Source organism: Lates calcarifer, unplaced genomic scaffold (assembly GCF_001640805.2).
Source record: "Lates calcarifer isolate ASB-BC8 unplaced genomic scaffold, TLL_Latcal_v3 _unitig_1758_quiver_1333, whole genome shotgun sequence".
Taxonomy (NCBI): Eukaryota; Metazoa; Chordata; class Actinopteri; family Centropomidae; genus Lates; species Lates calcarifer.
This window is the reverse complement of record NW_026115739.1, coordinates 1-7,340: the sequence shown is the minus strand read 5'-3', so window position 1 is coordinate 7,340 and position 7,340 is coordinate 1. Positions and strand designations below refer to the sequence as shown.

At 42.9% G+C, this 7,340-nt stretch overlaps 1 pseudogene; it reads right to left on the bottom strand.

Annotated features, from left to right (window-relative positions):
• Window positions 1-6,062: 6,062 nt before the first annotated feature.
• Window positions 6,063-7,334, bottom strand: LOC108890434 (leukotriene C4 synthase-like; annotated as a pseudogene).
• Window positions 7,335-7,340: the final 6 nt, after the last annotated feature.

The following is a 7,340-nucleotide window of genomic DNA, read 5'->3' as shown; positions in this document are numbered from 1 at the left end:
TTTTACCACAGCACATGAAGGCGACAGGATGTCAAACTGTGACATGCGCACTAGCGGATCTATTGTCTGTGATTTAAACTGTTACCGTAATGTTGAGAGAAGCTGTGCAGTTACATAACTGGTGTAAAAACCCATCTCAGGGTTGTTGAGTTTTTTTTCTACCAACTTTAAATAGCGGGAAAAACTCCCCGTCTGTCACCGTGTTTATGACCATAAACAGTTTATCTTTACAGAGAACGAGTTCCTGATTTATCCTGATTTCTTTGATTTTAAAAGAAACCAAACGTATTCGTTTATATTTTATATTATAAAACGTAGAATATTACATAAACACGCAGCAGGAAATTGGTTTTAATTAATAATGTTTGTGATCATGAGCTACGCAGTAAAAATGTGGGATTTCAACATCACGACCATATTTTCGTGAGATCATAAAACTGCTGTTCGTAAAGCCCCGCCCCCCTCAGCTACCGTTACTGCGTTCTAGAACCGTTGGTCTCTGAGTTCTAGAACCCTCAGACTCTGAGTTTTGCAGATCCAGTTTACAGTGACAGCAGCTGATGGAGCCAGTCATCAGTCAGATGTTTGTAGTTACATTTTCTTAACTTCCATTTCTAAACGTTCTTAAATCTGAACATCACTGGTTTCCTGTAGGTTAATGGACCCCGAGCGCTCACTATGAAACTGCTCTCTGTGACTCTGAGGCTGAGACGGCTGGCACATGTTGTCTTTCTTATTGATAACACAGTGATTGATGATATCAGTGTGTTGATCAGCAGCTGAACCTTCAGGATGGTGTGTTTTCACTCCAACTGCATTCCTGAGAATCGTCCCATGAAAACTCTGATATCATCGCATTTTTAACAGCTGATGTCACAGCCAGTGTGTGTGTGTGTGTGTGTGTGTGTGTGTGTCATATATATATATTAATACAATAACTCATATTCATTCTCTAAGGTTTAGTTATTCAGACATGAAATACAAAGACAAACATGGGCAGATTATGAGATAATGGGCTGCTGGGTAAGGACGTGTTTCAGTCGGGGGTACATCAGAAACATGGTCGTGTTGTTTGTGGTGGTTTTGTGTCTTCTAAGCTCTATGACTTCCTCTGGTAACAGTCACTTCATAAAGAGGCTCTGGCCCAGGGGTCTTCCCAGTTTAAATCAGATCTAAATCCAAAATGGCGGCTGCAGTTTGAGGGCGAGGCAGCAGATTTATTGTTTACTGCCTGTTGAGCTCTGCAGATTTCTGGATTTTTCTGCTGCTTCTGTTTTATGGACGTTTACATGAGGAAAACGTAAAGCTCGTAAAACACTCAAACACACTCACACGGTGCAGCTTACTGCACCTCTGAGGACTTTCCATAGCATATGTTCATCTGCTGTGGGGGAGGTTTGTCTACTGTTTCATGTGATCTTGTTGTTCACATTTCACCTTGTTAAACATCATTTTTGGACGTCGCTGGAGTTGAATTGACTTTTAGGTGTCGGCGTTTTGTGGTTCTGATAACGTCGTTTGTGATTAACATGAACATGAACGCACCCAGGAAACAACTGGTCAAGGCCTCAGGGGCGAGTTCAACTTAGTCTGACCTTCTTGAGTTTATCTAGTTAAGTCTGGATTTATCTCCAGGTGTGAAGTGTGTTCATGTGACAGAGGGGAAGTTCTTGTTGAGATGTGATCAGGAACATGCAGGAAGTGATCTACCTGGTTAAAGGTGAGTCAGAAAACACCCAGAGATCTGTGTGTCCCTGCTGCTCTGTGAGTGTCTGTTTAATCTGCAAACCTGATCCGATTAACAGCCACTCTCACTGACAGGTTAGCTGTGCTCAGGTAGATCTGGCTCTCTGGATCAGCCAATCAGCATTAAGCTCTTAACTGGATCAGGTGGACAGGGGGAAGCTGTTCTCAGTGATATCATTGTTTCAGAGGAGGTGTGTTCTGCACGTTTAATAAACTGAAGACCTGATCAGACTGTGATCAGGTTCAGGGATCCAGGTGGTCTCTGGACTCCTGTTGGTCGTGGGCGGAGTGGAGTGGCCGTGGGCGGAGCCTGTGAGGCGTCGTAGCTCGGACAGAGACGGAGAGAGAAGCAGCTGCTGTCGGATGGAAACTTATTCTGACGCTGGAAACAACAACTGCTGCTGTCAGAGACGACAACACGCTAAAAATACACACAAATCCACATTCCACACATCAACTGATCCGAGTGTGTGTGCGTGTTACACACATCAACACGTGTGTGTGTGTGTGTGTAGGACTTTATGTTTGAGCTTCTGTGTGTGTGTATAATAAGAATGTTTCTCTTTGTGGTAACAATGTACAGGGTGTGTGTTAACGTGAATGAACAGGTGTGTATGACCATACAGGACATACCTGAGTGAGGTGTGTGTGTGTGTGTGTGTGTGTGTGTGTGTGTGTGTGTAGTTCTTTATATAAACTGAGGTCAAGCTGCTCTATAAATAGACATCAGTTCATTGTAGAGCAGATCAGCGTGAGAAAATCCAAACACACAAACCTCAGCGTACAGTAGCCTCCTGTTGTGTAGGAGCCTCTCTGACCGACAGATGTCACAGTTGTGTTCTTATAGTGTGTGATGTGCAGAGAGAAGACCAACACAGCCACACCACACACTAACAGATTCACCACCAACAACCAGAGTATGAACGCTCACAACTCCACATCTGACCACGTCAGAAGAAACAAACATGGTGGACGATGACGTATCTTGTTTATTTGTGCTTCCGTCTTCAGTCAGCTGCTTCCTGATTGGCTATCGTCCCGTTCCATGTGACAATCCACAGAGAGCGAGCTCGGCTTTCCTTGGTGTTCCTCCCACACAACATACTCAATGTGTTTAATATTTATTGTAGCTCCGATCGTCTTCAGAGCAGATTGGGGGGGGTAAGATCAGTCTGAACACACCTCACACCACAGGAGAATCTGTCAAGATCATCTTTACAACCATCAGATAATCAGACCTGATGACTTTGATCAGGAGAATTTTTAGAGAGTGGTAGGAGCATTATCCTGCTGAGACAACCATCAGGGAGCACTGCTGCCACAAAGGTGTGTACATGGTCTACAACACTGTTCAGGTAGGTGTCAAAGTAACATGATGAGTTGTCTGTGTAGGATCTCAGTCATCCAGGTCATGGTAGTCTTAAAGACTGAAAGACTTCCACAGTTCTAAAGGTTGGTTGGGGAGTCCCAGGTATTGAACCTTTGTTGGGGGTTGTAACATTGGAGGTGTTCCTGAGATTCATGACGACAGGGTGGGTCAACGACTCTCAGGACCACCTCCAGGTTAAATACCTAGGACTCCCCAACCAACCACTAGAACTGACAAAGACTTTCAGACTCGAGGTGAAACATCTTCGAGAAACCTAGAAGAAATCCAGTTGCCTTCACCTTTAGCACTTAAGATCCAGATGAATCCCAGGACCTAAGGTTTCCCAAAGCATCCCACTGCCTACAGTGGCTCAGCTTCTTCCCATTGTGAAACCTGCTGCCATCTCTTTCCCAGGGGTTGGGGTTCAGTATCTTGCCCAAAGATACTTCAGCATGTGGACTGAAGGAGCCAGAGATTGAACCACTGACCTTTGGATTAGTAGGCGACCTGCTCCACCTCCTGAACCACAGTCAACCCAAGAAATCCATCTGACTTGTCCACTGTCGGAGCTTTCAGGACTGGACCAGGGTCATCATGGACCCTCTGACTGGCCTGTGATGCTTTGTGTGTTCAGCTTCTATCACAGCAGCTTTAAGGTTTTCAGCAGTTTGTGTATCAGTAGTTTGTCTGTGGGATGAGACCACCACACGGGTCAACCCTCACTCCCCATGAAGCCTTCGACCCACCCAACAAGACCTGATCTGATCCAGTCATCAAACCATCACCGTTTGTTCCACGTCAAAGTCGATCTGATCTTTACGCTTGTCCATTTTCCTGCTTCCAACACATCAACCTCAAGATGTGACTGTTCACCTGCTGCCCAGTAAATCCCTTCCCCCTCTACAGGTGCTGCTGGAACAAGATAATAACTGTTATTCACTTCGCCTGCAGGCGTGTAACAGCAGATATGTTCTGTAGGAAACACAAATGAGAGTGAACATATAAAAAGTTCAGGACTGTCAGGTGGGTCATGAAGGTGCCAGATTCCCTGGCCAACTGAATCCACCGTTCTAAAACTGTGTAAAAACATTCAGCTGAAATCAGACGAGCTAAACAAAAAAAGTAAGGAACTTTAAAAAGATAAAAGTTTGGTTCCTCATAAATAAATAAAACAGATGCAGAGGTAAAGGACTCTGTAACTCTTCACATGTTTTTAGTCTGAAGTCGTCAGCTGGATCCAGAGAGCTTTAATTCTCACTTCCAAGAAAATAATCGTAAAAGTTAAATTGAAGCTCTGCTCTGTGCCCGGAGGAGACAGATGTCGTCGTGCTGCTTTTTCAACAGATCACGTTACTGAGAGAAACTGTGTGAGCGTTCAGTATCTGCTCTCCTCAGGCTGAAGGTCTGATTATCATGTTTTTACAGAAAGAGAAAGGTTTTCTTCAAGTAAACAGTAGCTGCACACATGATCCTGTTTATAAAAGGGCTTTACTGTACGTTTATGCACAGCAGCAATCTGGAATAAAGAGCAGAGATTGATCGGACTGACCTGCAGAGATTTAAGAACAAAAACAAGAATCTTAAAGTACAAAGAGGATGTGGTCTCTCTTCCTGACAGGAAGTGTTTTGATTTTGTAAGAGCTGACGAAAAGAGGTGGTTTGTTTAGACTTAGACAGACTTTATTGATCTCTGATCTCTTTATGACTCCCTCGGGGAAATGAGGTGTTTATCAAGTATATTAAAACAGAATCAAAGATGAAGAGTTTTTGCATTTGTCATTTTAGGGGCCAAAAATCTGAAAAAATGAACCAAAAATAACAATAAACACTTCTTTTAACTCTGCAAATACAGATTTAAGCCCAAATTCTATTTATATGTAAATAAATTTCCTCAAATATTTCAGCTGAGAGTCATTGGTCATTCATTGGTCTAACTCTAATTTCCACTACTCTCTCCTCTCCCTCAGTGAATGTGCAGATATAGAACCTGAAGTGGCCTCATGTTATCGAACAACATCTGTTTCTGTTCTGCTCTCAGCGACACGCCCAAACCTTCACAGTGAAAACACACGTCTGAGTTTCTGCTGCTGGTAAAGTTGTGAGCGCGATGAATCACGCGGTCAGGATCACATGATTAACTCCACATGAGCTGAGGAGACGCTCAGGAAACGTCCCAGTTAAAGAGAAAGTTTGTCTGAGCTTCACCTTTAACCTCAGTTCACCTGTTACCTGCAGGTTTTATGACATCACAGCCAGCTCGGAGCCAATCAGGATCCGGTATGAAGCTTCAACAAGTGTAGTGAGGAGACTCGAAGCCTCAGGATCATACTCAATGAGAACAGCTGCTGCTACAGCGCCCTCTGCTGGTCAAACTCTATCACACAACCATGTTACGGCCTTGGATTGTCAAAACGCTAAACCCTCATTTTCTAAACTAAACGTCGACTGCTAAAACAACTTCATGAAATCTGCATTCTGTGAACAGGATATAATCCAGATCAAACACAAGTGACAAAGGACGAGAAGGAGGAAGACCAAGAACAAGAGCTATAATCTCAGATGAAACGATCACAGATCACGTTCTGGTTCATCGCGTGACTCCGGGGGACACAGGACGACAGTGTTTGCGTTAGTTTATGTAGTGTGTACGGATTAGCTCCGGTTTGTGTGTTGTCTGACAGAAGTTAAAATGGTTCTGAATCAGTTATTTGATTGTGTAAAGTCACAAGTCAAAGGTTTTGTGAGTGTAGCTTGAATTTCTGAGTTTGTGTTGTGAGGAAGTTTCAGGAAATGTTTTTGGCAATTCAGAAAAAACTGACAAGTCTGAATATTTCAACCTGATTCTAATCTACATCAACTGCTTTAAAGACTTTTCTAGAAATTATATGTTTTCTTTGCTTGTTTGGAGAAAAAACCTGATGTTAAAGACAGGATGATCACGTGAGGAGACGAGTGAACGAGTGATTTTATTTCAGGAATTCAATAACTAAGATAAGATAATCTTTTATTAGTCCCACAGCAGGGAAATTCACATCGTTGCCGGGGCAGCAAAATCAATAAGCAAGAAATAAATATGAGTAAATACAAAACAAGATGTAAACAAGACGATATATAAACCAGAAAAAGACACAAATGCACATGAAAAAAAAGGAAGTTAGAGAGTAGGAACAAGTCAACAGTGAGAAAGAGCTGCTGTAACAGGCGACCATCTTTAACAAACCAAACTTCATGCAGAAACATGCACATTAATAAATATGACAGAATAACAAGGAATAACTGTGTTTTATTATCACAAATAAAAACAACAAAAGGTCCCGTCTCCTCCTGACCTCTGACCTCTGACCTCAGCACCACAGTTTCCTCTCCGCCTCTTCTTCTGTATTTTCTTCAGACCAGGCCGAGGGCGGAGCCGAGCTCCTGCAGAACGTCCACGTTCAGGTAAACCGGCAGAAGGAGAGGACGACGCCGAGACACGAGAACCCGATCAGAACCCAGAGAATCTGAGCGCTGAAATACAGAGGAGCCAGACTGGAAGAGAAAAACACCGAGAGTCAGCCGTATCTAAGTCCAGTTCTCCCTCTGTTTTATCTCTGTTACGACATTTTCACATCATCATTTCTTACATTTTACTACTTTTTTAAACTTTACTTTTGTTCAGGCTGAATGCAGCTTGAAAGAAATACCTGCAGACATCACTCAGGACTGAAAGGTTTGATCTAAACTTAATATTCTGTTAAAACAAAGCTACAGTTGAACATCTATCAGAAAGTATCTGGAACAAAGAATGGGTTTAAATAGAAGCAGAGCTTTAAAAACACAGAGGTTTTTAATCATTTCTAATTTTTATTATCCTCTACTTTCTGTCTGAAACTAAAGCACAGCTTTGTAGTTTTGTTGCGTAAAAATTACAGTATTAAATAAATGTAAAATAAAGGTAAAACTGGGACAGACGGACGGACAGGTGCTGCCTCCTACCGTCCCTGTGCCGACTGTGAGTATCCATGAAAGTACCGGAGGCGTCCGTATAAATAAAGCAGACCACAGACTGAGGACAGACCTGAAACACAACACACACACACACATTTACTGCCTGAGAATCATCAGTGTTAAGTTTGTGTAAATATGTAAACTGACTGTGAACGTCACCTTGGCTGAAGAAGACTCCGGCCGTCCACAGGACAGTGATGAAGATCGGGAAATACTCTGAACAGTTTGCTCTGAACAC